This window comes from Lithobates pipiens, unplaced genomic scaffold, assembly GCF_037356315.1.
Source record: "Lithobates pipiens isolate NorthernLeopardFrog02 unplaced genomic scaffold, aLitPip1_a1.2 Scaffold_22, whole genome shotgun sequence".
In the NCBI taxonomy this organism is placed as follows: domain Eukaryota; kingdom Metazoa; phylum Chordata; class Amphibia; order Anura; family Ranidae; genus Lithobates; species Lithobates pipiens.
Window position 1 is genome coordinate 39,175,233 of NW_027507784.1, and position 22,458 is coordinate 39,197,690.

The 22,458-nt window shown below is 45.6% G+C and overlaps 1 protein-coding gene across 2 annotated transcripts in view; it reads left to right on the forward strand.

Moving 5' to 3' along the window:
• The first annotated feature begins 2,636 nt into the window (after positions 1–2,636).
• The window catches only part of PPP4C (protein phosphatase 4 catalytic subunit), a 33,348-nt gene continuing 13,526 nt past the window's right edge, over positions 2,637–22,458 (forward strand). Inside the window, exon 1 of one of the 2 annotated variants that reach the window (XM_077447397.1) lies at positions 2,637–2,804. The gene's annotated coding sequence lies outside the window, so the exon portion shown is untranslated. The remainder of the gene's footprint in view (positions 2,805–22,458) is intronic. The other variant, XM_077447398.1, reaches the window with a different exon arrangement.

Consider the following 22,458-nt stretch of genomic DNA (forward strand, 5'->3'; position numbering starts at 1 on the left):
TGGGTTATTTTTACCAAAGATATGTAGCAGTATAAATAGTGGCCAAAATTTATGACGAAAAATTAATAATTTGCATAATTTTGTCACAGAAACAAAGAAATATGCGTTTTTTTCCAAATTTATAGCGCAAAAAATAAAAACCCCAGAGGTGATCAAATATCACCAAAAGAAAGCTCTATTTGTGGAAAAAAAAGGACAAAAAATTAATTTGGGTACAGTGTGGCATGACTGAGTAATTGTCATTCAAAGTGTGAGAGCACCAAAAGTTGAAAATTGGTCTGGGCAGGAAGGGTGTTTAAGTGCCCAGTAAGCAAGTGGTAAAAGTTGAGTTCCACCCAGATTGGATTCCTCTCCCCCTCTGGTGTCACATTTGGCACCTTTCAGGGGGGAGCAGATACCTGTCAAATCCAGCAAAAGAGCACCGCACATTGTGCTGCAAAACTATGTCATGTCAGATCCCTCCTTCTCCCCCCCCGCTGTCTTCTGGGAGACACACAGGTCCCAGAAGACAGCAGGGACCATTTAGAAAGGGCAGCGCGACTCGCACATGCACAGTAGGGAACCAAGAGTCGAAAGTCTTCACTGCCTGGTTCCCTCACTAGGAATGGCGGCAGCGACACTCGTGTGTCGATCCGAAGATTGGCTTCGGGTGCCGACATCATGGGCTCCCTGGACAGGTAAATGTCCATATATTAAAAGTCAGCAGCTACAGTATTTGTAGCTGCTAACTTTGAATTTTATTTACCAGGCTGAACTCCGCTTCAAAATTTTTAGGCTTTCTTTAATTAGCAAAACCCCAGTGGTAACCACTTTCCGTCTGCACTATAGCTGAAAGACGGCTACATCACGGGCTTCTAGGGGGGGGGGGGGGGCGTCCATAGACATCCTCTTGTGATCGCTGTGATCACATGCCCCTTGCGGCGTGGGGCGGCGTGGGGCGGCGTGCGGGCGGCACGCTCTGCAATAGTGGAGTCCTTCAGAACACAGAACAGAGTAAAGGGCCAACCACAGCTGCCCTTTACCACGTGATCAGCTGTCAGCCAATGAAAACTGATCATAGAAAGTAAACAGAAGCCGGTAATCTGCTTTTTTTCTCTTCACGGTCAGCGTGAGGAGAGTAGAAGGAAGCCGGTAACTGGCTACTGTTACAGGCACATCAGACACCAGGCCCAATCTGTGCCTGCCAGTGATGCTAATCAGTGCCACCTATTAGTGCTCATCAGGGCTGCCAATCATTATTGCTGAGTGGGACAGCTGTATTTATAGGTTGGAGGTACAGTGGTATTTATTGGTTAGGAGTACAGTGGCATTTATTGGTTGGGTGTACAGTGGTATTTATTGGTTAGGGGTACAGTGGTATTTATTGGTTAGGAGTACAGTGGTATTTATTGATTAGGAGTACAGTGGTATTTATTGGTTGGGTGTACAGTGGTATTTATTGGTTAGGGGTACTGTGGTATTTATTGGTTAGGGGGACAGTGGTATTTATTGGTTGGGGGGACAGTGGTATTTATTCGTTAGGGGGACAGTGGTATTTATTGGTTGAAGGTACAGTGGTATTTATTGGTTGGGGGGACAGTTGTATTTATTAGTTAGGAGTATAGTAGTATTTATTGGTTAGGGCTACAGTGGTATTTATAGCATGGGGTACAGTTGTATTTATTGGTTAGGAGTACAGTGGTATTGGTTGGGGGTACAGTGGTATTTATTGGTTAGGAGTACAGTGGCATTTATTGGTTGGGTGTACAGTGGTATTTATTGGTTAGGGGTACAGTGGTATTTATTGGTTAGGGGGACAGTGGTATTTATTGGTTAGGGGGACAGTGGTATTTATTGGTTGGGGGGACAGTGGTATTTATTGGTTGGGGGGACAGTGGTATTTATTCGTTAGGGGGACAGTGGTATTTATTGGTTGAAGGTACAGTGGTATTTATTGGTTGGGGGGACAGTTGTATTTATTAGTTAGGAGTACAGTGGTATTTATTGGTTAGGGGTACAGTGGTATTTATAGCATGGGGTACAGTTGTATTTATTGGTTAGGAGTACAGTGGTATTGGTTGGGGGTACAGTGGTATTTATAGCATGGGGTACAGTTGTATTTATTGGTTAGGAGTAGTGGTATTAGTTGGGGGTACAGTGGTATTTATTGGTTGGGGGAACAGTTGTATTTATAGATTAGGGGTACAGTGGTATTTATTGATTAGGAGTACAGTGGTATTTATTGGTTAGGGGAACAGTTGTATTGATAGGTTGGGGTATAGTGGTATTTATTGATTAGGAGTACAGTGGTATTTATTGATTAGGAGTACAGTGGTATTTATAGGTTGGGGGTACAGTGGTATTTATTGATTAGGAGTACAGTGGTATTTATTGGTTGGGGGTACATTGGTATTTATTGGTTAGGAGTACAGTGGCAGTTCACGCTAACATGTCCCGTTTATCACACCGGAAGTACCCAGGGGGCGCCCATTCCTCTCCCTCACACACATTACATAAAGCCCGGATGATGACGTTGGGGTCACGTGTTCCCTCCCCGCTCCCCCTCTTTTTTCCCGCTGCGAGCTCGCGCAGGGCACGGTTGCCAGGCAGAGGCGAGAACGCGCCGCAGTAGAAGTGGAAGGGGTGGAGTCGGAGAAGGCGGGGCGCGGCGGTATTGACGTCATCTTCTCGCGGTGCTTCTCTTTCGGTGTGTGAGGAGGAGGAGGCGGCGGCGGGAGCCACACCGGAGGAGCTGAGGGGGGAAGAACATCCGCCGATACCCCGTCTTACACCGGACGCAGGGGCCTCCCCCGAATACCGACAAGGTAATACTGGGCTCAGCCTCACCAGGGGGCCGCCGCCACCGAGGCATACCGGATACTGACACCTCATATCGGGGCCTGTGTGTATTTTATCCATATCTCATACAAGAGCCTTTATGTGGATCTCTCCCATAGAAGAGCCTGTATGTAGATCTCCCATAGGAGAGCCTGTATGTAGATCTCCCCATAGGAGAGCCTGTATGTAGATCTCCCCATAGGAGAGCCTGTATGTAGATCTCCCCATAGGAGAGCCTGTATGTAGATCTCCCCATAGGAGAGCCTGTATGTAGATCTCCCCATAGGAGAGCCTGTATGTAGATCTCCCCATAGGAGAGCCTGTATGTAGATCTCCCCATAGGAGAGCCTGTATGTAGATCTCCCCATAGGAGAGCCTGTATGTAGATCTCCCCATAGGAGAGCCTGTATGTAGATCTCCCCATAGGAGAGCCTGTATGTAGATCTCCCCATAGGAGAGCCTGTATGTAGATCTCCCCATAGGAGAGCCTGTATGTAGATCTCCCCATAGGAGAGCCTGTATGTAGATCTCCCCATAGGAGAGCCTGTATGTAGATCTCCCCATAGGAGAGCCTGTATGTAGATCTCCCCATAGGAGAGCCTGTATGTAGATCTCCCCATAGGAGAGCCTGTATGTAGATCTCCCCATAGGAGAGCCTGTATGTAGATCCCCCCCCCCTGTCTATCCCATGCAGGAGCCTGGGTATAGAGCTCGGTATGCGTCTATCCCATGCAGGAGCCTGGGTATAGAGCTTGGTATGTGTCTATTAGGGTTGCACCGATGCCAAGCATTTTCACAAGTACTTGTACAAATGCTCCGATACCTGGGCAGTCGGCAGATGACCATGGGGGGTAAATTACAATCACTGACCTCTGTATAGATTTCAATAAAGCAGCTAACAGCTGCTTCTCCTCTTCCTCCTCTGCTCCCCCTATTGGGATGGAGAGCGGCGGAAGGAGTTGATAAATCTTTCATTTACCGGCTCCTTCCTTTTCCGAATGCATAGTGTCAGTGGTCACTGTCAGTTCATAACTGAGCATCGTAAACTGTTTACAATGCTTCCGTTTATGAATGGAGAGGAGCCTCTGTCTCCTGTCCATTCATCTTCAGTGCAGCTGATGCTGCTGAGAAAGGGACTGGGGAATCTGTGTCCTCAGTCCCTTTCTCTGTCTCAAAAGGAAGATGTCAGGGTTCTATCTATATCTGTAGTAACCTGTGTTCAGTGTAATATCCCATGTAATGGGTGATGATCTTCATGAACTCTCTAGGACACAATATGGTGACTGGTAGAATATACTGATTATTATGGTGAATCTGAGTGTTCAGCCACACTGTGTCCCCCTCTCCCTTTTATCTTCTATATTCTACAGGAATTTTATATTCCAATAAATGTATAATGGTTCCTGTGGCTGATTATTATAATAGAGGTAACTGGTATGGCATGTTATAATTGTATATAATGACCCCACAGAGACTTCCCTCTAATACAGTATTGCACACACTGTCATGTATTTAGGGGTATAATATCCATTCCTAATACTCCCCAGTGATTATTCACCTATATGGTATGATTGGTAGCACTTGCGTCCTATTAAAGCAGTCCTTGGGTATTATGTCATTAGGATGCAGGGACTTGCATTTCCTCTTCTGTACTAATTATAGAATAAACACTCCTATCATTATAATAATTGGGTCTGATATTTGGTTGGTATCTATGACTGTTTCCAGTCTTTATACAGACAGTTGTGTATTATAGAGCGGTGTGTGGATGTTTTGTCTGTACGATTTTTTTATTCATCTGTAATATCGGCCCCCTCAATACATCTGCTACATACAAGTTATACAAGAACAAACTTGTTACAATAAAGATGTATCAGCATTGTAAGACATGCACAGTGTTCAAATAAGTTACAGGCCTATGTATGTAGATATAGTGGATTACCCTGCACTTCCTGTCCCAGAGCCAAAACAGGAAGTGAGGAAATCCCTGTAAATCAAGGGAATTCCTTGGGGGGGGGGGGGGGGACCCCCAGGCCATCAGAACTAGTGTCCCCTCTATTGCTTTTCAGGGGACAACCCTAAATTTGGGCTTTTACTTTCAATAATTGTGGTAAGCAGAATGAATGAAGGGTTTACTCTCCTTAATGGGCACAGGCAGCTATAAAATCTGACAGGTGTTCTAATCCATCTGCACTCTAGCCAAGACAAAAAAGTTGTTTAGTTATACTCCAAACCAAAAATGTATTCTATTGCTGCTTACCAGTCATCAGATGTGGTGGCTGCATTGGTTTTGACTCTGTTTTCACCTGGTGATCTGGCCAGTATCTCACACCCTGTTATTAGCCCACGTTCACATCGGGCCAGTTTGACATGCAATTTGACATTTCAAATCGCCGGGCTATTGCCAGCAGCATCGCCATCCGAATTGGTGTGATGCCAACTTTGCAGCTCCGCACGATTCCCAAAAGTAGTTTCTGCACTACTTTTGGCGACTTTGGGAATGATTTGAATAGACATCTGTTCAGGAACCCGCACAGATGTCTGTCAAAGCACCTCCAAAGTCGGACTGAAACGTCAGCCAGAAATTGTGTGAGTTCAAATCAACTTGCAAGATTTCTAACCAGCCCTCAGTGTGAGTTAACCTCCCTGGCGGTATGATTTAGTCTGGAATTAGGTGCTGAAAGCGGTACAATTATTTTGCACGAAAATCTGGCGTTTTATTTTGTAGTCCTGTAATTCTTGGGAATAACGCTCTTAAATCTGTTCAAACCAGAGTCTAGCAGACATCCCGGGTATGATAAAGTTTATAATATAATAAAGAATAATAAAAATTATTCAATAATGTAATCAAATCCAAAAACACTGAAAAATTTACTTTTTGGTTGCTATGGACAATCTCCAAATTCCAGGCAGTAAAAAACAGTATTTATAATATAAAAGTGCATGCAGGGCACAGCACAGACCACTAGGGACAAAGGGGGTGTGTCTTTTTTAATACAGCACTGTAATCTGTAAGATTACAGTGCTGTGTGTGTTTTGTGTCTTTTTATTTTTTTGAATTTGCCGCCGCTCCCGTGCGCTGTAACGCCGCAGGGAACGGAGCTCGGCAGCATTCGGCACTGTGAATCGAGCGGAAGTCTGCTCGCTCACACAGCGCGGAGGACATTGCTGGATCCAGGGGACAAGGTAAGTAACTCTCCCTGTGTCCTCCCCTGCATCGAGCGAAGCCATCCCGAGTCTGGCTCAGGGTTACCGCTCCTATCAGTATATTCCTACCCCGAGCCAGACTCGGGATTACCGCTAGGGGGGTTAAAGCGGGGTTCCACCCTAAAGTGGAACTTCCGCTGATTGGAACCCTCCCCCCCCCCCCCTCCGGTGTCACAATTGGCACCTTGCAGGGGGGAGGGGGGTGGAGATACCTGTCAAAGACAGGTATTTACACCCACTTCCGGGCATAGACTCCCGTGGGAGTCTGTCATTTCCTGTCCTGCCGCGCTGTCTGCTGGGACACACACGGGTCCCAGTGACAGCGCGGACAATTCCTATTGCGCTGCGCGACTCGTGCATGCGCAGTAGGGAACCGGGAAGTGAAGCCGATTTGATTCACTTCCTGATTCCCTCACCTAGAATGGTGAAGGCAGCAGCCGAGAGCCGAGCGATCGATCGGCCTCGGCTGCCGGAATCGCTGGAACCCGGGACAGGTGAGTGTCCATTTATTAAAAGTCAGCAGCTGTAGTATTTATAGCTGCTGGCTTTTAATATTTTATTTTTAGGTGGAATCCCTCTTTAAGTGAGAGATAACTGGAGGAAAGAGAAAAGGAGGCACAGCAGAGTGCAGAATGGTCCATCGGTGGGGGGATGAGTGTTAAATGTATTAGCAGATTTAGAAACGCTCTGGATTTATCATATCGGATAGCAGTGGGTGTCAGCGGACATGTCACCGCTGCTGACGTCTACTGCCCCATAGGGGTGAATGAAGGGTCCCATCAGGACAGGGGGACCTGAGCAGAATGTCCGTGTGAAAGGGCCATAATTCTCTGGAGGTTAGTTGGCATTTACCTGTAACACACACACAGTTTCTGCCATGATTGCCCCACCTGTGTTTTCTAGAAATGGACTGATCACTTGCATTCCTTCATGCAGACCGGCGTCCCGTGTTTTATTTTGTTATAGAGAAATTGTTCTGCGATAAGTAAAGTTTTTTTTACTTCCCAGATCACTTCCTCCTGCATTTATTTTAAATGTGTTTAGGTCTCATTCACATGAACATGGAGGTCTGCAGGCATTGAATGGGCTGTTTATGTAATGACTACATGCAGGCTGCCCATGGAAGTGTAGGTAGCCACAGCACTTCACCCTAATTTGTCAGACATGGGTAAAAGGCCCCCAAACACACCCTGGCTGTGTTCAGGGAAGATCTCCTACATGCCTGTCAGATTAAGATGAGCGGCGTTGTCCGTGCAGCCACTGCATCCCTGTATGCTTACATGAGCTGCCTGCACCCACCACCCAGTGACTCAGGCTGCGTAAGCAGGCAGTCCATGTGAAGGTCTTGGATTCGTTGAGTCTCTAATCTGTTCCTGGATGCTGAGGTTTCAATTTTCTTGGACTTTTTATGCTTGTGTCTTTCTTCAGAATTTGTAACAGAAGTGACTTTCTGTCGTCACCATCTTGCTACACCCCGCACTTGTCCACAGTAAGGATACAGTGAGAAGGCGCCAAGCGGACATCTTGTTAACCGTAAACTGAGCTTATAATGAAATGCACTATTAAAAAGAACTGTCTCACTGTTTAGATGTTGCTTTTTACAAGCAGTGGCAAGCCAGCTGATCTCACGGGGTTTGCTAATATGACAACACTGCTGCAACATCAAAACAGTTTGAGGGGTTTTAAAATACTGAATTTCACTATATAAGCCCTGTTTACTGGTAAAAATATTTGTAAAATGCAAAACTCCGGTCGGTGTAACAAGATGTCCACTTCCTGCCCTCTCACTGTGGACGAGTGTGGGGTGTAGCAAGATGGCGGTGACGGAACGTCGCTTACGCTACCAATCCTGACGGGTCGCCTAATCTGACCAAACGCTGCTGTTTAGGGTTCTTGCAAATGGGCTGGCTGAACTTGGTGTATTTCCTCTGCCCAGGTGCAGCGTACAGCCTGTCATTGACATGAATAACTGTGCTCTGCTGTACTCGTGTATACATCGGTGCTGTCATAAACGAGTGTGTATGATGGCGCCACCATCTACACCAATACCACAACGCACAGCCATTTATGTGGTTGACAGGCTCCACATTGCACCAGGGCTGCCTGGGTGGGGGTAATGTGCTGGCAAATATGCTGAACAGGCCCAGGTGCAAGAACTCTTACAGTGCAGGTGTTTGTAAAAATTGTTGAAACCACATCGCTTCCTATGACGTGGCATCAGCTGTTTCAGGAAAACGTGCGCAGCGCATCAGCCGTGATATCGGGACACTGAGGAATTTGCATGTCAAATTCCTCGACCGCTGATTCAGCGCATGCAAGTACACTAACGTCTGCGTACATTACAACACTTACGGTAGTTAAACACTGCATGCATGCACAGTTAGAGTGGTTGGCAGAGAAGCTGTGTTTGCATGCGCTTTATCGGTTAAGGAATTTGACATGCAAATTCCTGAGTGCACCGATGTCAGTGCTGATGTAATTGACGCGCTGCACATTCATTGTCACAGAAAGTGATGTGAGTTTGACCTTCTGCCAGGTTTATGATGTTGTCTAAACATGGGAAGTGTCCGTTCTGACTAAAGGTGCCTTCCAGAGCTGCATTTTTTTTTTTCCTTTTCCCCTTTTTTCTCTTTTTTTTTTTTTTTTTTTTTTTTTCTTTCCCTTTTGCACACATGTAAAAAATATTAACATGTTGCAGATTTCTGCACTGAGGTTCGCTGCTAATTTGGCTGCACTTTTCCTGTGGATTAGTCCTTTCTACACTCCTGTGACCCATTTTCAGCAGACAGTGGGCTGAAGCTACAGAGCCGGTCCAGGCTTGGGAAAGATCGCGATCATATGGTTAGGATCTGCCCAGGAGCCTGAGCCAGCCGCTCCCGTCCCCTCCACAGCCCATCGCTCCAGTGAGGGTGGGGAGCAGAGACCAGTGACTGGCAGTCACCAGCTCTCTGCTTGGAGTACTGAGAAGCAAGCGATCAGTGGTGTTTGAATGCTCGGTTCTCAGCCTTAGCCCTAGCAGGGGACAGATGCAGCATCGCATTGATGCTGCATCCGACAGATGCAGCATCGCATTGATGCTGCATCCACCTGGGTAAGTATGATTTAAAAAAAAAAAAAAAAAAAACTATACTTCTCCTTAAAGTGATATTAACCACTAGCCAACCGGCTCACGCAGATGTACTGCGGCAGGTCGACTCTCCTGCGCTAACCAACGCACCTGTACATCGGTCCGCACAAGGAGTATGTCGTACCTGCGGGTTCCGTGGACTGGACTGCCAGCAACCCACAATTGCGGTGAGGAGAGGCAGACCTGGGAACTGCCTATGTAAACAAGATGATTACCCGTTCTGCCTAATGACATGACAGAGATCTAGTGTTCCCAGTGATCTGGCAGCCCAACACACCCAGGGAACACACAACCCCTTGATCGCTCCTAGTGTTAACCCCTTTCCTGCCAGTGTAATTTTTACATTGATAAAGTAATGTCAATTGAGGTCAGATTTGTCCGCCGCAATGTCAGTTCTGCTAAAAATGGCAGATCCCCGCCATTTACCAGTTAAAAAAAAAAAAAAAATTTTGTATAAGTCCCTAAATCTATCCCATAGTTTGTAGATACCTTAACTTTAGCGCGAACTAATCAATATACGCCTATTGCGATATTATTTTTCTTTTTCTCCCAAAAATATGGATAGAGATATATTCTAGCATAAAGTAAAAAAAAAATTTTGTTTTATGGCTGGGTTCACACTGAAGCGATGCGGGAACGCGGCGGGTTCCCGCATCGCATGCCCCCCAGCGGCAGTTCACACTGCCCTATGCGTACTGCTGGGAGTGTCAGTGAAATGTTAATGACACCCCCAGATCAGTTCGCATATCGCAGTGCGATCTGCAAACTCGGACAGGAATCGGATCGCATGATGTGAACACCCATGCGATCTGATTCTGCTGCGGACCAAAAAAAGGGTCCTGTGCGAGTTTGGGGCGGGTGCGATGCGAATTCAGCCATACTATCTGTATGGCTGAACTCGCATCACACAGAGATCGGATGTGATTTGCACTGCAGTGCGGTGCGAATCACATCCGGGTCTCCTAGCCGCAGCAGTGTGAACCCAGCCTATAGCACAAAAAAAAGTGATCAAATGCGGCCAAAATAAAGCTATTTTGTTGGGGTACAATGTCGCACGACCACACTACTGTCAGTTAAAGCAACACAGTGCTTTATCGCAAAAAATGGCCTGGTCATTAAAGCAGTTTTGTACCTAAATTTTTTTTTTTTCTTATTTAAAGCACATGCTAACATACTTACAGTAATGAACACTTAAATAAAATATTATTCAGTACTTAACTTATATTTCCGATGTTTGTGCTGACTTCCGGGCTGTCCTCCCGTGGGAGTAGGCGGGGTTATCGGCCTCGCAATGGTCCCTGGGAAATTTCTAAGCCATTTCCCAAGAATCCATGGGGACATAGTAATGCCGAAATCTTGTGAGATATCGGAAGGAGGACGCGGTCACGTGATGAGTTCGTGTCCGAAATTGCCATTTTCAAAGTGGGCAGGCAGCTGTATCTGCCATTACCACTATAGCTATCAGTGAGTATGCGCGAGATGGAGCGGTGGATGCTGGGAGCCCAGCGTCATCGCATACAGGAAGTAAATGCCTGTGGGCTTCAGACGCCCACAGTAAAAATGGAAACTGCCGGACTGCTTTTTTAAAAGTTATCCAAAGCAAAAAAATCGTCACGCCGGGGGTCAAAAACACGCCGATCATGAATACTAAGACGGTAGGAATCGCCTACCAGTGACACAGGTAAGAAAAAAACAAAAGCGCAGCGGAATCCCGCTTTAAGGAGGAAAATCCTTCCAGGTCTGAAGTGTTTAAAGTCTTGTGTTTACAAAAAATTTTTTTTTTTATATATACAGTGGCTTTGCACAGAGCAGCCCACATCCTCCTCCTTTGGTCCCCCACCTGCGTTCTGGGCCCTGCCAAGTGCCCCAACACTAAGCGGCTTGCTATGGTGACACCTGATCCTAGCCGCTGCTGTCTTTTTAGACACAGAGCTGTAGCTCTGCCCCATCTTTCCTTATTGACTAACTTTGACAGCAGTGTGAGCCAATGGTGTCCTCGGATAGCCGAGATTCTCGTGTGCAACAATGCTGGATCGAGGTAAGTATTAAGGGGTCTGCTGCACACAGAAGGATTTTTATCCTAATGCATAAAGAAGAAAAAAAAATTCTGTTTTAGAACCACTTTAAGTGTTAACAGGGCACATGGGAAGCAGTTTGTCTATGTGCCCTTGTGAAGACCTGCCATTTTCTGGTGCAGATAAATGCTCAGTGTGAATGCCATTTAATGCATTTTTTTGTATTTACAAATGTCCTTTTAAATAGAGCATGTGCGAGAGGCCTGACTATAAGACAAGCTTGTCTCGGATAATTTTTGCTGATCTGCACATAATCGGCTTCCTGCAAAACTTGACATTTCTTTATTCCTTGTGATTGTCTACCCCTGGGGAAGATGATGCTCCGCTCAATTAATTCCATTATCCACGCACCTAAAATACCTTCCTGCAGGGAAAGTTGAGCTTTCTGATAAGCTACATCAACAGCGTCTGTCAGACGGTGAATTGGCTTCCTTTAGAGGGGAAGGTTAGTTAAAGGTACTAAAGTAAATACTGTTTCCATTGACACGTGTCATTTCTGGTTTGCTGAGTGAACACAATCCTTCTAAAACAAATTTGCCTTCAGTCGTTTTCTAGACCAGCCTTTCCAAACCAGGGCTCTGTGGATATTCAGGGGTTGCTGGTGGTCCTTTGAGCAGTAATTTGTCCTTCCGTCTGATGGGTGTCTGCATCTTGTTGGGGCTGGCATCGCCTGGCAGAGCCAGCGGTATAACGCCAATCTTATCTGTAAGAGCCAGTTCACACTAGAACCGGATTACGACACTGCAATCAAAGCGCAGTGCCTTTGCGATCTGCAGCAGGTGTCGGTTGCAATGTTGACTCCCCAAAACGCAGTAAGCTTGCCCAGACTGGTTCACAAGGGGAATAAAACTATTTATTGCCGTACCTTTTAGTATATGCATTAGTTTTGGTGCGGTGTGCACAGAACTGCATGTGAATTGCACAGGATCATACACTGCATTCCTCTATGATTTTCTTCTGTTTAAGGGTGACATTGTACCTACAGGCTGCCACAGTTTGGGGAGTCTTGCTGACTCGCAATGTAGTGGTGTCTTCCATTTTATTGACCACCAATGTAAGAGGTATTTTTTTCCTTCACAGAATCTAGATGTAAGGGGAAACCTCTCTACCTCCTAATTTTAAAGTCTGGGGCTGGGTTCACACCTCCATACGGAGTGACTGACAGGAGGGGTCTGGTACATCCCTGTTCTCTGTTTTTTCAGAGATTCATTTTTTGCCTGAAATCAGCCCTGAAACTGAGCCAAAGATGCACAGGACCCCCATGCAAGCTGCTCCGCAGCTGCCATGGAGGTGTGTGAACCGGCTCCATTGAGAGCCGGTCAGTCTCCTGTCATGCAATTTGGATGTGGAAAACCCTCATCCAATCCGATTCCATACTAGTGTGATCCCAGCCTAAAGGCTGCAGGTTCCCCTCTCCATCCAGCGACGTGCACAAGAGCCTCGACTGTCCCGGGGGTCTCTCTCGTCATTCACTTTGACACAGCAGTGGGGAGGCTCAGGACTGAGCACCCACCAGTGCCCCCAATAGCAAGCGCCCCTGGTCAAGGGGAAGCAGCCAGGAGCGCTGAAGTGGAACCAGAGGAGAAGCGGAGGATTGAGGCTACGCTGCAAAACCACTGCACAGAGCAGGAAAGAATAAAATGATGAAAAAAATTATCTTTTAAACATGCCCTCCTCTATTTGACGTCTACCACTGACAAGCGATGTAGAAGAACCCATTACTAAGCACTAATGTATGGAAGCGTTTCTCTACTGACCGCCAATGTGAGGGGGGGGGGGGGGGCACATCTACTACCGACCACCAGGGTAATAGGGGTACATCTACAGCTAAGCACCAATGTAAAGATTAATTTCTCTACTGACCAGCAAAGTAGGTGAGGTTGAAAAAAGACACAAGTCCATCAAGTCCAACCTGTGTGTGATTATATGTCAGTATTACATTGTATATCCCTGTATGTTGCAGGTGCTTATCTAATAGTTTCTTGAAACTATCGATGCTCCCCACAGAGACCACCGCCTGTGGAAGGGGATTCCACATCCTTGCCGCTCTTACAGTAAAGAACCCTCTACGTAGTTCAAGGTTAAACCTCTTTTCTTATTTTAGTTAGTGGCCACGTGTCTTATTAAACTCCCTTCTGTGAAAGTTTTATCCCTATTGTGGGGTCACCAGTACGGTATTTGTAAATTGAAATCATATCCCCTCTCAAGCGTCTCTTCTCCAGAGAGAATAAGTTCAGAGCTCACAACCTTTCCTCATAACTAATATCTTCCAGACCCTTTATCAGCTTTGTTACCATTCTTTGTAGTCGCTCCATTTCCAGTACATCCTTTCTGAGGACTGGTGCCAAGAACTGGACAGTATACTCCAGGTGCGGCCGGACCAGAGTCTTGTAGAGCCGGAGAATTATCGTTTTATCTCTGGAGTCGATTCCCCTTTTTAATGCCAATATTCACACAATATTCTGTTTTCTTTATTGGCAGAAGCTTGGCATTGCATGCCATTGCTGAGTCTATCATCTACTAGAACCCCCCCCCCCCCGTGTATAGATTGTATCCATATTTTTGCTACCCAAATGGATTATTTTACATTCTTCTGCATTAAACCTCATTTGCTATGTAGTTGCCCACCCCATTAATTTTGTTCAGATCTTCATGCAAGGTTTCCACATCCTGCGGAGAAGTTATTGCCCTGCTTAGCAGATGGTTTGAACTGTTTACCCCATCCTTCTAGGTCGTTTATGAACAAATTAAATAGGTTTGGTCCCTATACTGTAAATAGGATTGGTCCCAGCTCAGAACCCTGGGGGATCGCACTACCCACCCCTGACCATTCCAAGTACTCCCCATTTATCACCACCCTCTGAACTTGCCCTTGTAGCCTGATTTCAATCCATGTACTCCCCACCCCCCCCCCCCCCCTCCCTATGGTCCATGCCAACGGACCTTATTTTGTACAGTAAATGTTTTTGGGGAACTGCGTCAAATGCTTCTGCAAAATCCAGATACACCAATTGATCATAATTGTGTCACAACTCTCTAAAGTGCCTTCTTAAGATCCTTGGTAACTAATCTGTATGTGTTTTGGTTGTGACCTCTTGTGGTTTAATTCTGTTGACTGACTGAGAGTTTAGCAGACCTATTCCCACCACATCTCTAGCTGGTAAGTGCTTTTATGTTTTGTTTTTGTCCTAGTCCACGGTTCTTGGCTGTGATATGTATACGATCATGAATTTTGACATGGTTTTATGACGGTGCTATTATCTGGTTACAATCCTAATGGAGTATTTCTTGGGGAAACGGGTTAATTGTTAAAGTGACCCTGTCAAATCTGTAAAAAGCAGATAGTAGGTTACTGTAATAGAAGACTTTACTTAGGCCTGCGGTGTTGAATGGAGGGAAGAGGGGAGAGTCCTCAGGTGCAGGAATGTTAGTATTTTTTTCAGGACTTGCCCTGGGTCACTTTAAGACCCCTTTCACGCTGGGGCTGTATTAGCGCTAAAGTGCTGCTTATTTTAGCTGCGCTTTTTTGGCTACCAGCAGGGTGTTTTTTAATGTTAAAAACTCTTTTGTGTTGGGGCTTTTCAGGTGCTTTGGAAGCTCTGCCCATTCATTCCAATGGGCAGGGCGTTTTCGGAGCGCTAAATGCAGCGCTACCAACCGGTCCGAAAGATGCTGCTTGGAAGACTTTTCAGAACGAAAATGTGCACCGCCCCAGTCTGAAGTCAAACTTAAATGCATAGGAGGGGGTTTTTTAGGCTTTTAGCAGAAGCTATTTCCAGCGCTAAAGCAGCTGTAAACAACCCCAGTGTGAAAGGGGTCTTGAAGGCTTCCTTTTTTTTTTATTTTTTTTTTTATAAAGGAGTTTAACTCCAATCCAGTGACATGGCATGGCCGGGGCCATGTCTTGCTGTCTGTGTCAATGGACGCAGCATCAGGACTCAGGAGCATGCCCGCACGGGTACCCCCTTGGAATGCAGGGCGCTCGATGTGGGGAGGAGCCAGGGGTGCTGCTGGGGGATTCTAGAAGAGGAGTGGGAGTATATCTTGTTTGTTAAAAAAAAAAAAAAAAAAAAACCTTTTTAAGGACCAAGCCAATTTCTGACATTTGTTTACAAGTTAAAATCAGTATTTATTTATTTATTTTTTGCTAGAAACTCAGTGTGTGTAAATTTTTTATATGTAAAATTTATACATACATACATACACACTTTTTTTTTTTTTTTTTTGTGAGCGTTGCAATACTTTGTCGCACTGCATTTGTTTTGTTTTTTTCTTTGGGGGGGCCAGAGGGTGCTTAATGTGAAAGCCGATGTTACGCCAAGTAAATTGATACCTTTTTTATGTCGTGCTTTTAAAATTGCACACACCCATGGAATGGTGACAAACTTCGGTATTTAAAAAATGTTTCTGGTTACCTGTTTTGCATTAGAGCTCGAGCAATAATTCTAGCACAAGACCCCCTCTAATGATCGCAGTGATGTCACCTGTTATTTGAACCCCATTTACATATGTGGGCCTGACTTGAGTATGCGTTCCTTTCTGCACGGATGGATGGGGAGCTTTAAATTTTTATTTTTACACTCTCCCTTTAAAAAAAAGTTTTGGATCACTTGCATTCCGAATACAAGGAATGTAAACATCCCTTGTAATAGAATTAAGTAGCACAGGGCCTCTTTAATGCGAGATCTGGGGTCAACAGTAGACAACAGTCAGGTGTTTTTAGTTAGCAGTCTGTAAATAAGTCTGACCATTGTGTCAGCAGTTAGCAGGGTCATGCATTTTACATCAGCACTGTGTCACAGGTGACATCTAATCTCCTTTCCTTTTTCACACAGTTACTCATTCGAGGCCTTGAATTTATCTGAAATCATTTGAGCCTTGACCTGCTCATGTACAGCTTCAGTCCAGCAGAAACTCTAGACTTTGTGAGGCCTTAGGCAAAACCTAGACATAAGGCCCCACTCATGCCCATAATGGGGAAAAATAATTCAAGCATTTAAAAAAAAAAAAACTGTATAAATTGCATATATTAAGAGCTTTAAAGTGCTAAATAGTCTCTTCTCTCTCTCCCCCCCCCCCCCCCCAACCATGGAGCTTTGCATAGGTGGAGGGGTCAGGGGCTTCCAATCACAGGTTGGCATAAGACTGAGCTGCTTTGAGTATGGCACTAATGATTGGGAGGAAGGGAATAGGGCAGAGGTGGATATAAAGGCCTGTGGTAGCTGGCTGCAGAAGGGGGTTTTGGCGTGGTAGCAGTGGCTCTCCGTGCAGCTGGAGCCCTGGATCACCCCACCCTGATTGACAGGCCCGGAGAGGGGTGGCCCGGACACCTCTTCTCTCCTACCTCCCCCTTCCATCGTCTCCATACAGCCCTGGTGAGGCTTCCTCCCAGGCTGGACCCTCTTCTTCCCCTCATCGGATGTCGCCTCTGGGTGTGTGGGTATCGCTCAGCGGAGCACTCCAGCGGAGGGGCAAGTCAGTCAACGGCGGGTCAGATTAGTTGCAGAGATCCCTCTGTTTACTCTTTCCCAGAAAGTGGTCTTTCTAATGGCCGTTACATCAGCCAGGAGGGTTTTGGAACTGGCGACCTTGTTCTGCAAGTTGCTCCTATCTACAAGGATAAGCTGGTGTTGCGTCCGCAACCTTCTTTTCTGCCGAAGGTGGTCTCCTCGCTTCACATCAATGAAGACATTGTATTGCCATCTGTGTCCTAAGACGACACATCCTAAGGAGGTGACCCTTCATGCCCTGGATGTGGTTCGGGCTCTGAAGGTTTATTTGTCTGCCACGGCTCCCTTCCGGAAGTCAGACTCACTGTTTGTTTTGGTGGCTGGTCCAAAGAAGGGCATGGTTGTCTCGTTGGCCACCATTTCCAGGTAGATCAGCCAGATTGTAGTACAAGCCTACGCCTTGAAGGGGCAGGTGCCCCCCTTTCCGGTCACAGCCCACAGAAGCCAAATAAGCTAACGCCTGTATGTCCAAAGAGAAACCAGGGGAAGCAATGCAAACACAGGGAGAAAAGGTTTAAATGGCCTTCATTAATTGAAATAAAAAATGTAAATTATTTTAAAAATATTAAAAATGTGTTTTTTTTTTTTTTTTTTTTTATATTTCATTTAATGAAGGCCATTTAAACCACCTCTCCCTGTGTTTGCATTGCTACCTCTGGTTTCACTCTCCTTGGACATACAGGTGTTGGCTTATTTGGGTTCTGTGTGGGCCCCTGTGTGTGAACTATAAAAATGTACCTGTATACCTAGACACACATCTATGGGATGTATAATCCTGGCTTCTGTGTGTGGGATTTTTTTTTTTTTTTTTTTTTTTTCTCGTAGGTAGACTTAACTAGCGGAGCGTGAAACGTGGAATTCTATTACTTGTGAGGTTAGGGCCTAACCACCTTTGCAGTCCTCTGCCATCCAGGCGTAGTATTTCCAATAGCGGATTCAGTGTAGTGTAGACATTTGGAGCCAGACAGTCGAGTCTGGAAGCCAGGAGACGTGCACTTCACTTGACTTCAATAAATCACTTTAAAATCTGGTATTGTACTATTCAGAGCTCGTTCTCGTCCTTGCCAACTGTGCCAGAGGACTTGTTAAGGTGTATGCTATGCCAAAGACTTTATTTTTTTCCTTAGTTATTGATACAGCAGGAAATGATTAAAACTCCTGTTGGGTTTTTGCAGCTATGTGTGACTTTGTTGAATGGGACACCGACGGCAATACAAATCTGACAGGTTCGAGCCTTCCCCTGCTCTAATAAAAGCAATTTTTTTTATTTATTTATTTTTTTTTTTTTGGAGAGTTCCCTTCACTTTTATTTTTTTGTCTTGCTGAATCCTGCATAGCAATTAGGACCTGACAGTTTCTAAGCCTTCCTATTCTGTCAAACCACAATTATTTTTTTGGATGGACAATGGGGGCTACTTTTAAATGCAAAGTTATTTAACCCTTTTATTGCCACTGCCACGTGTATTATGGCGGTGGCAGCTTTTCATGTATTGTGGCACTGGCAGCAGGCTTTCTAGTGGAAGTGATCCACCAGATCGGCTTCTGTGACACCCCAATAATGTTATGATCCACCCAGGTACCTCACCGGCAGCTGGCACAGCCTGTTGGCGTGCTGCTGAGAGCCTGAGCCAGCTCCCACCCCTCCCCCCCCTCCCCATTCCCCCAGCCCAGTGCTCCAGAGAGTGGTAACGGAGTTGCCGCTCTTTGCTTCTTGAAGACTGAGAACTGACTGATCAGATGAATGTGATCACTTCGTTCTTGAGGTTAGCGCTAGTGGGGAGAAGCTGCAGCATCAGACAGCTCCACTAGCATGGAGGTTAGTATGTATGGTGCTGGGTTTTTATATAACTTTTTTTTTTTTCCCCCATTTTTCTTTCCTCTTCCTATTTCTGCACTTTAACTGTTAGTGTATTATTGTGTTTGTTTTTTTTTTGTTTTTTTTTTGAGTTAAAGGGAACTTTGTCTCTAAATATAGTATGCAGATGTGATCTGGTTATGGCATGTCAACGTGTGTCATTATTTATGCAGGTTCAATTTCCTGCTTTGTATTGCACTACATTGATTGTAGCCCTGCTTCCTTCTGATGACATTCTCTGGGTTTGGTCTGTAAGACTTGTATTATAGTTTCTGTACAAATTCCATTTAGATATACCAATCTGCCTGCAGTTGGGAGGAGGGACGTGCAGGATAAACAATCTGTATAGTTTTTATCCAATCCAAATCCTATAGTCTGCAGTAGATTATACAGTCGGGTTGTTTAGGGCTAACCAAGCTGTTTTCAGAAGCACCCAATGTGAGCTGTGCCATGCCTGTGAATGTGGATAGACCTGATTTTCTAATTGCTAGTCGGCTCCCCCCCCCCCCCCCCCCCCCCACCCCACCCTCCTTTTGGGAGTCTCTCCCCAGAAGATACTTTTTTGCAGGGGATGCTCAATTAGATTTTTATCTTGATGCAGACTTCTGTGAAAATCACACAAGCAGCAATTTACATATCTGGGGGTGGCATTCTGTTCACAATCTGTGTATAGAGCCCAGCCAGGTAGCCATATTGCATTGTATGTTTTCGAAAATTACAGTACTGCAGTCTGTGAAGAAAAGTTAACTTTTGCACATGTGTGTGCGTTATTTATTATAAAAGTGGCATTACCCTTTACAGCAGGGAACCTCAGCTCTCCAGCTGTTTTGAAACTACAAATCCCGTCATGCCTGTGATTGTTAGGGTCTTGCAATGTCTCATGGGACTTGTAGTTTCAAAACAGCTGGAGAGCTGTTCTCTACCCCTGCTTTACAGCATTGCACCTGCAATCAGCAGATGACATTTAAAAAGTCAGAATCCTGAGGTGTTGCGTGTTGGGCCCCCCTTTTTTTATTTTATATTTTTCCCTTTCCTGTAGATACAAATTGACTACTTCCTTGAATGAATAAGGACTTGTGTCTATTTATAAACTGTCTTGCTTTGATTGGCTCTTACAATGTTTGTTTTGTGAGAACCTCTAACTTCCCTGTTGTCCGGTCTTATTGTGTACGTTGTGCTGTTTTTCAGCCCCGGTCAGGATTGTACATCCAGTGTAAGTCCTAGGTGTCTGCAGCATTAATCCTCTCTTAGGTGTACACACATAGCTGGCTTTTAAGCCGTGTGACTAGTTTATGTAATGGGAATAAACTGTATTACTTGGCTGTGCCGTGGCCTTTACTTTCTGAGCAGGGCCTCTGGGCTCTCGGCCTTCTCTCTAACCCGCTGAATTACTCTTTATGCATGAGGGACATTGGAAGGAAGTTGCCAGAATAGAAATGTAGGAGCTGCTATTGCTGACTTTTTATTAAAACAGATCTTTGCTGCATTTGAGCACCACAAGCGCTATTTCATTTTTAATGCATGTCTCCATGCTTCATTTTTTTACTGAGAAATCGCTCCCCTCTACAGCCTCGTTCCCGAAAAAAAAAAAAAAAACAGAGCCGGGGTCTCCTGTGTACTCAGTTCGCTGTCCAGCCCCTCGGCCCGGCTCTTATGGAGGACATAAAACCGGTCCAAAGGCAGGACGTCAATGCTAGGAGGCGGGACTTGGCGTGACTGCGAGCAGAGCTGAGTACGCAGGAGGTTCGGCTCCGTCTATTTCAGCGGCGCTCATTCCCTCCTTCCCCTTCGAGACGGCCGTTTGGTGTATAACACGCGCACATGATTTTCCCCTGATTTTAAGGGGGAAAAGTATGTTTCATTCCAATGAATGTATACTTTCCTATCTATTGTTGGCAGCATTGAGGATTAACAATCAATGTTGATTGGGAGAGTGAAGTTCCACTTAAGCACCAGACCATTTGGCTGGCCAAAGACCAGAGCGTGTTTTTTTTTTTGCGATTTGGCACTGCATCACTTTAACTGACCATTGCGTGGTTGTGCGACGTGGCTCCCAAACAAAATTGGGAATATATTTTTAGTGCATGCGACATTATGGCAGACAGATGGGACACTTGTGGTGCGATTTTGTAGATATACCTCTGCACTTTGAAGGTGTATATCTCGGTAACTGCAGCAGCTGCTGCCACAACCGAGATGTCCATCTTTTCAGGAGCTGGTCGTATTAATGATAATGGTGGTCTCTGGGGGACATTCGCCGTGAGATCACCATTGGTGGCGGTAGAGGAGCCCCACCCTTTACCGGAGTCGATTGGCCTGGGTATGGAGATGAGTGAGGGGAAGATGGGCCCCCATCCGTCTCCATACCATAACAGGGTGGAAGCGAAAGAATTGGCAAACTCTGCAATAGATGGGAGGGGGGGGGGGGAGGGGGTTGAATCAAGATCACAATTTTTTTTAAAAAAAATTAACGATTGTGTAGCTCAAGTCGGTGGTTCAGATTCTGTTGTGGCTGAATGCTTGATCCTGGTCAATGAACCATGGATGAGGATGACAGGCCCGGAACTTTCAAGTTGGTAAAATACAACTCCTATATGTGTCCTTACTATGTTATTGCAGTGGTGTCGGGTTCTGACATGTTTTAACCATGTAAATGCTTCACTATTGCACCACAAGTGCATGCATTGTATGTGGTAGTGTTTGCTTGAAACACGACAAAAGGCAATAGATTTTTCAGGGGTTGCGAACAGCTGCAACTGTGGCATGTAGACGCCCGCATCTGCTGCCTTTGGTTGGATGAGCACTAAAAATGCGTTTTAGCCCCTCCCAACAGCAGGTGTAAACAAGCCCATAGAATGTCAGGCTCCTAACATTTCTCTCTACTTAGTAAATGACACTATAAATCTGCCTGCTGTTAGTGTGGTGTTTTTTTTTTTTTTCCCCATATGTACATTTGCAGTAAGCATTCCTCTCCCCTTCAGGCTCACCCTATGACGTGTGGAATTCAGTGTATTACCTATTGCATTGCCATGGCAACGAGCCTCGTGGCCGTTTTTGTAATGACAGACTTGACATTTTGTTACTTTCCATATGGTGGTTTTTTTTTGTTTTTTTTTTTTTTGCTAGACATACAAAGGTATTTAAAAGCATTAGCAGATTTACTTGTGTCTGTGCTATAGATTTATTGTACTTTTTTTTTTTTTTTTTTTTTTTTTTTTTTTTTGTCAGTGGTGGTTGTTTACATCAGTTTGTCTAGTGTTGTGGCATTGCCTTTGTCCTGCCTCCACTGTATGTCCTAAAATATTTTTAGGCTGTCCTACAGTACTCAGGTAGATCATGGTTTGAGTCACTCTGTGGCTTTCTCTTGTATAAAGAGATGACTAAGTAAGGTTGAACACCTCGAGCTTTAGTGCCGGTGTCTTGTCAATTAGGGTCCTCCATCAGATGCTGTCCTCTGCGTACTGCGCATGCGCAGTACACAGGAGCACAGATTCCGAAAATTGCCGAGGACGAACGGCGCCTGCGCCGTGAGTCCAGGTTCTATCCCCACTATCCAAGTGGACATAGAGTTAGAATAAAAAAGAGCCGAGCGCAGCGAGGCCGAGCCCGAAGCGTGGCGAGCGAAGCTCGCCCGCGAGGGGCCCTCTGAAATTCTAAACCCTATGTCCGCTTGGATAGTGGGGCTACCTCCTCCACTCACGGCGCAGGCGCCGTTCAGCTTCGGAGATTTTCCGAAGCTTCGTCTGCTCCGTACTGCGCATGCGCAGTACGGAACGGACACATATCGATGGCCGGACTCTATTAGGCAGAACACCGGTTCACACAGGAGAGACTTGTCAGGAGACTTAGCCGCCTGACAAGTCGCAC